Source organism: Danio rerio, chromosome 25 (assembly GCF_052040795.2).
Source record: "Danio rerio strain M-AB ecotype USA chromosome 25, GRCz13ab, whole genome shotgun sequence".
Lineage (NCBI taxonomy): Eukaryota > Metazoa > Chordata > Actinopteri > Cypriniformes > Danionidae > Danio > Danio rerio.
In genome coordinates this window covers 11,991,542-12,000,782 of record NC_141045.1, presented here as the reverse complement: position 1 = coordinate 12,000,782, position 9,241 = coordinate 11,991,542, and the positions used below count along the sequence as shown (strand labels likewise).

The 9,241-nt window shown below is 42.2% G+C and overlaps 1 protein-coding gene across 1 annotated transcript in view; it reads right to left on the bottom strand.

The window, feature by feature from the left end:
• Window positions 1–9,241, bottom strand: part of LOC141380994 (major histocompatibility complex class I-related protein 1-like) — a 50,537-nt gene that overhangs the window by 29,353 nt on the left and 11,943 nt on the right. The window lies entirely within an intron of this gene.

Here is a 9,241-nt window from a genome sequence, read left to right as displayed (position 1 = left end):
TCAACCTGATTTTCATTTCCAAACAAAACAAAACGTCCCCCTGACGTTAGGGTACATTGTCAATTTGACGTCATGTTGATGTCTTGTGCCAGCTGGGTGTTTAAGGCCATTTCAGTCATCATACAGTAAACATCTGTCATCTTCTCATCAGTGACATGCATCTAATCAGTCTCTGGGTCAATGCGTGTAAAGATTTTGGACATCTTGGGCACTTTTAATGCTTTCAAACAGTTTGCTGCAATTATAAATCGCCCATGTCTTGAGGTAGTTAATTTACCTTTGATGTGCGATTTGATTGGACATCACATGACTGATTTTTCTAATCCCCAAAGACAAGAAATAATAAAGTAGTGACTGCAGGTTGAAGGAAGTAGTGGAATAAAAGTACTGATACAGCACTAAAAATGTGCTCAAGGAAATGTAAAGTACACGTTTTTAAGTGAAGTTTATTCATAAATTAATTTCGAGAGGAGCACGTGATTACGATTGAACACGGCTGGTTCTGCATTAGCATGCATGATCCACCAATCAGGCCATTCCTAACCCACAATAAAGAGCCAGAGTTTTTTGCACTACAGTCATCTTTAATTTGAAGAATACACTGCTCTGCATCAGCTGCTACTGCTACAAAACAACAACAACAACTACTACTACTACTACTACTTTTCCAACTACAACTACAACTTCAACAACAATTTCAACAACTTCTTAACCTTCTACTTCAAATTGCCTCACACAATGCAATCTCTCCATCTTCAACCCAATTCTCCAACAAGATCACAGTCAAAACTCGATCACCATCCATGAACTCTGTCTAAACTCTGGATGCCGGCGATCCAAGCTGAACTCTCTTCTAGGGGTGCACCAGCGGTAACGTACATAAAACTTTTTAAAGGGAAGCCTCGCAAACTACAACTAAGATTAAACATTCATCTTTGAAGGATGAATAGCGTGAATAGAACGACTCACCTCTCAATCAAGGGTATAGGCAATACAATCCTTAAAACATCAGTCCACAACTTATTCATACGTTGATAAACATCCATGTTAATTATCCAAACTTGTCGCTGTGGTGCGTTCAATAGAGTAGCGTCTCCAGTCATAACACTAGGGCTGTTTCTCAATTCCAAGAACGCAGAGAACGGACTTGTGTTCTTGTGGAGAGCGGTCTTGCCAGGTGTCCTTGGAAGAACGAACTCGGGAGACCGCGAGGGCAGAGAACGCGTCCTTTGAGAATTGAGATGCTGCGTTCTTCCTGATGGTCACGTGACCTTCATGTGTTTTAAATGGAAATTATTTAAACAATACAGCATTCATACAACGATTTATTGTTTTTCCCCTCTTCAAAATATATACTTTGCATAAAAACATTATAAATATACTCTGCACAATATAAATGAAACACATTTTAATACGAAGTTCAGCAAATAAACACCCTTAATGTATTTGTTCCTATATTAAGATGTTCATGGTTATGTTTACTTTCACCGTTTCCTTTAGAGAAACTCCTGAGGTAAATAAGTGATATCTCTGAACTTTAATAATAAAACTAAACTGCTGCGCTTCCCACCTCCATTCGCAATGACTTCTGGGACTTCCAGAGCTAGTTCGGTGCTTAAGTCTGTATCGTTGCGTCCCTAATATCAAGATCACGTCCGGGAAGTTTAACGTGTCCTCCGTACCTGCGGTCTTGAGTATTGGAACTGAACTTAGGCAGCTGATGATGATGTTGCACGAGAACACGAGGACGCAAGACCGCTGAAGAATGCATATTGAGAAACAGCCTAGTTCTTTGGCAAACAAAATGGCCGCCGGCCTTTTACTGCAACTTTCATAGCCAATAGCTGAAAGGAGAAGCGTCACCATCCAATGAGCTCTAAAAAACTTGAGATAGTCCCGCCCTCTCTCTTGACAAGCTCATGAATGGACCCTGTGTCAAAGACTTTGTGGATGAATTGGATATGCTTGTGATTTTATTACGTTAAGTTTCCAAAGTAATACTATTTCTGGATTAAAGTAAAGCCCATAACTAACATTCCATTCACACAGTTACTACTAAATGGTGACATTAATTGTAAGTTCAGGGTTTGATGTTGGCAGGTGGTAAATAAATAAAGAAAGAAAATAAATAATTATAAAATGTATAAATAATCAAAAAATAAATATAAAATAAATAACTAAATAAAATAAATCAATTAATTTATAAAAAAACCCACACACACTCTGCCACATCCGATAGCAGTTTAACTTCTAAAAAGATTACTCAGCTATTGAAAAACATTCAACGCATTAGGCATAGAAGTCTAATCGTAATATGCCCTAGTGACTCCGGTCCATACACTCATAAGCCATAAGCTTATAATGGCAAGTCGGTTAGATGTGAAAGCGGCAAAGAAACAAAACTTCCCGCTTTGACTACCATGGATGAGAGAAGGACATTTCTGACATGTCTGATGTTTCATCTATTGACTCTGCGTTAGATACATTTTAAGCAATTTCTATATCACCAAGGGGTTTAAACTCCACTATAACTCCACATACTCAGTCTTCATGAGGTACATCAGGACCACCAGACGAGCAGATTTCCCATCAATCTGCCATATGTAGGAGGGACGAATGCCCACCTCTACTATCTTTGTACATTGCGACTATGAGGCTATCGTACCATCCATTAACAAAGGCACTTCCATACACAGTAGCCCATGCTCTTATTAAGACACCCTGCATGGCTATCAGTAAAAAACAATTCATTGTGTTTGCCGTACATGTTCCATGTTGTAATAATATCATTTCTGATTCTCTCTTGTTTTTCTCATTTCAGAGAGCATGTCAGCCGCCTGCAGAAGCTGACCCTCATCCAACCTATTACACTCCACATCCATTTCTAAATATTCACACTCTTTGCAAATGATACTTTTCTACTCACATAGCCCACACCCTTGTTGCCATATTCACACTAGCCTTTTTAATTTTTTATGTCTTCTGAACTAAGTATGACATTTCAATCCAACAATACACCTAACCATATCTGATCTAACTTTGCAGGATGAAGGGATGCAGGATGGTCTCCGCTCCCCCACACACCAATTCTAAACCTCTTAGCATTTTTACACCACAGAAGAGCAATACCACCTCAGGGAAGCCCAGCTGATCCTCTCCAGCCAACTTCCACCATCATGCATTTCTGGGTATAAGAATGACTTTGTCATTTCCTTCCTATTTCCCTTCCTATTAACATAGGAGCTCCTTCACTACCCTTCCCCCGTTTTTTTCTAGCTTTAACTTTTTCCCTCCAAATTTGAACTATCCTATACTTCTATTCACTTTCATTTACCACAGCTCCGACCAATTCAGGGGTTGTCTCGAGTTTCAATTGCTGCAACAGCAATGCTCTAAATGAGCTCACATACACTTACAAATTTTCTAAATACTACTATTGTTACACTCCCCGCACTAATACAGCAGTAAATGCTTCTGCGGGAGCACAAGTTGCCTCAATCCTGACCCACTACACCGCTGCAGCCGCAGAAACGCTCCACCGAGTTGCACACCCATAGCACCACTGCTACCGCAGTGACCCTCTAGCTAAGCCTTATTCACCTTCATCTTTACATATCACTAAAGACAGTATTTAACATTCCTGCGGGAGCACTCAAAACTTTCAAATACTGACTGTTGAGGTGCTCCGCTGAACTATACACACCATTAACACCATTGCAACTGCAGTGACGCTCTAGCTGAGCCCCTTTTTCACTTTCATCTCTACATGTCACTGCTAATAGTACTTAACATTTCTGCGTGAGGCTCCAATACTGAGTATCACTGCACCTCCGTAACAGCAGAGACGCTTTGCCGAGCCTTATTCTCACTCTGCAAAATTAAGCTTTGCCTGAGCTGCAACTGCAGAGATGCCCATTTAGCCTTAATTCTCTGCACCACTGACTTCATTGCACTTCTGTAACTGCAGAGAAGTTCTGCTGAGCTTATTTCCCCCTGCACCATTGCTGCAGCAGTGACGCTCTGCCTGAACAGTCTTCCAGCAACAGATATAAACTCTGTCGTTGGACCTCTAACGCCTTTAAATCCTCAATTTGCCTCAGCCAATATTACCTCAGAGAAGCCAAGCTGATTCTCGGTAGCTGACTTCAACCTAGTTTCCAAGCAGCACGACTCTGTCTGTTCTTCCTACTTTCTGTCTTAGTAGCATAGGACACATTTTTACTAAACTTCCCTTTTCTCTTCCTCTTCATAATTTTTCAATTTCATTTGCACTCATTCTCCGCAGCTCGGACTCGCACAGGGGTAGCCCCAATCTCCCACTGACACAGCAGTGAAGCTCTTTAAGAGCTCACATACACTTTCCATAAATTTAACCATCATCACACTCCCCGCAATAATACAGCCGTAAAGGCTTAGCGGGAACTCGTATTGCTTACATACTGACCATCATCGCACCTCTACAGCAGCTCTACTTAATTACATTGCATTTTGGCATCAATTTATTCTCCCATCACCACACTCCCCGCAACAATAAAGCCGTAAAGCAGGGGTCACCAATCTTGGTCCTGGAGGGCCGGTGTCCCGGCAGGGTTTAGCTCCAACTTGCCTCAACACAACTGCCTGGATGTTTCAAGTATACCTAGCAAGTCCTTGATTAGCTTGTTCAGGTGTGTTTGGTTAGGATTGGAGCTAAATGTGCAGGACACCGGTCCTCCAGGAACAAGTTTGGTGACCAGTGCCATAAAGGCTTAGCAGGAACACACACTGCTTTCACACATATAATTCACCAGACACTGAATACCTAGTCAACTTTGCAGCCGCAGAGTCGCTTTACCGAGCCTCATTAACTCTCAGCTATTCGTCTCTTCAGAAGCCTACTTCCCTTCAAATACTGACTTCCACCGCACCTCTGCAGTTGCAGAGATGCTCAGCCGAGCCTCATTTCCCCTCTACATCACTGCCACAGCAGTGAGACTCAGAGAGCGCATGTATACACTTCCATTTAGTGTTCCACTACTGATACACTCCCCAGCACTGCCAAAGCAGTTAAACGTCTCTGCAGAGGCATATTTCTCTCCCAAATACTGACTTCCATTGCACCTCTCCTGCAGCAGCTCTGCCGGAGCTCATGTACACTACCATTTTATTCATACCACTACTGACACACCCCCTGCACTGCTAAAGCAGTTAAACACTTCTGTAGAAATGTTTTCTGTACCTTTCACTATTGACTTCCATCGCACCTCTGAACAACAGAGATATTCAGTCAAACCTCATCCCCTCTGCACCACCACGCAACAACAGTGGACACAGCTACTCTTCAATAATTCCTTTAAACTGATTCTTACCACTTGTCTGCAGCAGCTACTACTCTGCAGAACTCTATAGCTACATTTAATCACTACCATAGTAAGCCTCTCTTACAGAGCTCACCCACATACGTTTCAAATCATTACATTTATCTTACTCTCCTGCTCGGTCCTGGAGAGTAATTCTGCCCTGGGAGCACACATAGTCGATATAATCCGTCTGCCAGTGCACCACTCCAGTAGCAACGGCCACTCCCATCTCACCTTTTACACCCACACAAGCCTCATTTTACTCCTTTAAGCTTTTCTAGTTCACTTTTTACTCAGCAGCCGGATATTGCATTAATCTTCATTGCCTTTTGGGGGGTTCTTCAAATACGCGGCTGCTGTCCAGAGTGGAGCATTTTGGAGAGTTGTCAAGATCTACCTGAGCTCAAGGCTCCCCTCTCGCCCTTCAAATGGGAGGAAGAACCTTTGAGCTCAGGGCTCTCTCCCGAGACAGAATGCCAAAATTGCATATAATCAATCATCAGCTAAGTGTGAACTCTTGAAGTGAAGTTTATTCATAAACTAATTTCGAGAGGAGCACGTGATTATGATTGAACACGGCTGGTTCTGCATTAGCATGCATGATCCACCAATCAGGCCATTCCTAACCCACTATAAAGAGCCAGAGTTTTTTCACTACAGTCATCTTTGATTTGAAGAATCCCCCCTTCCACCCCTACCTCTTCACCTTTCCCTTCATAGGGCAGCACGGTGGCCCAGTGATTAGCACTGTCGCCTCACAGCAAGAACGTCACCTGTTCTAGTCCTTTAACAGGCCGGTGGTCGTTTCTGTGTGTAGTTTGCATGTTCTTCCCGTGCTTGCGTGGATTTTCCCCGGGTCCTCCGGTTTCCTCCCACATTACAAAAACATGCACAACAAGTAAATTGATAATTTTTTGTAAAGTAAAAAAATTTGACTTTTTGTAAAGTATTTGCTACTGTTCAGATGGCTTTGCCTACTGCTCCGCTCTTTGCATTTTTGCTTTTATATCTTATACCCTAATTTTAACTTGAGCCTATCAGCACAGTGATCAAACAACACAGCTTGAATTTTAGCATCGATTCTACAAACTTTCGGGAATATAGCTTTACTAACAAGAGGGGAATTACCATCTAAACAATCCTTCCGCTACCAGCTACCAACTGCTTACATTCCGGAGATGGGAAAACACGGCTGTGTTGCCTCTGGATCGGATTAATTCAGATTCTCACTGCTGTACAAACTGACACAAACTTCTACAAAGGATTGCAGTTTTTGAAACAAAGTTACTTGCGATCCGACTTCAGCTTCATTGTGGATCCTCTCAGCATGCAGCCGGTAAGTCCCATAAATCTGTTCCTGCCACTGTTTTGAGCACAGAATAAAACTGTTGAAAATGAATATTGGCATAAACAAGGTGCGAGACCAAAGAGTACTCGCGGGGTCAGATCATACTCTGCCGCATTAGTGTTATCTACCCAAAATACAGCTCGGACTCAAATACAGCTTCAGAACAGATATGAAGTTCTGAGTAATATGGGTGAAAAATCCCCAAATGCAGTCAGACTGAGATCGCATGATTCAGCAACTAATTCTGCATGGAACAGGGGCTCAAGGCCAACTAGACAGCACCATTTTGCTCGGATCACACCTGAAAGGGGCTAAAGGACAATATTTTTTTCTTCCTCCAACATCCATCAGCTGTGTATGCCACTGAACTGAATTGCGCACACACACACACCTAGCAAATGTCCGAATGACCACAGGACCTCAAATCAGCTCCTGAGTGGACTTGTGGCTGACACATCACCCAAGGACAGTGATAATGCCACGCAGCCAAAACACCCAATGTTGATAGAGACACTATCACTTGCCCTCTGCTCAACACAAGCAGACTGTGACGCATCAGAACAGCATCAAGTCTCGTCACTAAAAAATGATCCTCAGGAAAACATATTTCAGCAGCCAGAATCTCCAGTCTCACAGCCTCTGTCACCGCACATGTTCTCATTGTCACCTTGCTCGCCCCTCTTGAGTTTTTCAAAAAAGATGGAGGAACTGGTGTATGCGGGAACAAAACTTTCACACTCAATTGCCGCAAGCCCCCAGTTACCAACCAAAAAGCGGCCTGCTCCACAACAACCTATAAGCCCACCTGGAAGAGCTACTCTCTAAAAGCAAATGTAATGAGTTTGCTCATTTCTTTACTGACAAGATCAATAATATCAGAAAGGCAATCCGCTCATCCAATCAGCCAAGTTGTGTCGACGTCAGACAAGCTCAACCACAACTTAGGAAATCAGACATTGTGTCTGATTTAATGGCAATTAATGGTAAAATCTTAAAAGAGACAAGTTATGAAAAAATCAACCTGCAGTCTTGACACGCTCCCCACATCATTCTTCAAAACAGTGTTTATCTGTTTAGAAATGGATCTTCTAAAAGTGGTAAATATTTGGGTTGTTAAACCCCTCTTGAAGAAGACAGGGTTCTTGCACCATTTTAAAAGTAAAATTTAATGCTTTTTAAGACCTCAACAAATGTAATTTAAGACCCCAAAATTTAATAATTTCTTTGGAATAGGCTACTCATTTTAATGGTCTCGTTAGATTTAAATAAATTGTGCCTCGTCACAGTATGGATAACCCACAGTACCTGTCTTTTGGGTGTCTGGTGGTGAAATGAAACTTTTATAGCTGACTGTGAGAGGGCTGAACTAGAGCTGTAATCAGGCTATAAAAGTTAAGCCCGATAGAGCCTGAACCCGACAGGTACATTTTGATTGACAGCTTTTTAAAAGCCCGAACCCGTTTATAGCCCGACATTATCCAAATGTGCACATGCACACAGCTCTTTTGTCTATTTTTCATGAATGAGTCGTTTATATGCGTTAACATTACTTATTCATAACATAGACTACAGGCCAAGTTGGAACATAAAAATAAAATAAGCCCTCTGTAACATCTTAACATCTCAACACTCTAAATAGGCCTGGGTACATACACTTAACCTTTAAATTGGCCAACGCACCAATTAAAATAAGGCACAGTAGGTAGTGCTGTTACCTCACAGCAAGAAGGTCGCTTTGTGGCTGGTGCGAGCCTCGGCTCAGTTGGTGTTTCTGTATGGAGTTTGCATGTTCTCCATGCGTTCGCGTGTATTTCCTCCGGGTGCTCCGGTTTCCCCCACAGTCCAAAGAAATGCGGTACCGATGAATTAGGTAGGCTAAATAGTCCGTAGTGTATGAGTGTGTGTGTGTATGTGTGTGTGTATGTTTCCCAGAGATGGGTTGTGGCTGGAAGGGCATCCGCTACGTAAAAACTTGCTGGATAAGTTGGCGGTTCATTCCACTGTGGCGACCCCGGATAAAGGGACTAAGCCGACAAGAAAGTTAATGAAATTAATGATAAATGATGACGGGTATTTGGCAATAACGAAATTAAGATAAAGGCTCTGTGGGATTTGTTTTGCCACTTCTCTTCACAATAAGGCGATGGTGAAGCTGAATAATAAAAGAATAATGCCAGCATTAGCCTGTATACTCTGACTACATTATGATTTTATGGTTTTATTAATATTTAGTTATAATTTGAAATTCTTTACTCATCAAGATTAGGCTTTGTGTTAATGTGGGGGAACATTATTTAATTCACTGTGAATGGCTTTAGTGCAGTCCTGCTCTCACTGAGCAGCACTGAACACCCTTTCTCTGCTGCTGCTACTGGCCAGGATGCACTACTGATCTGGCTAATTAAGCATGTTTTGGGTAGGATTGTTTGTTCATCTTCTACCAGTCAGGAACATTCATTTTATTTTCCATGACAACGGTTTCAATGCAGCGAGTGACCTCGTCATCTTCTCTGTCAGCTCGCTGGACACTGCTCCGTAGTGCTCTACCGTAATA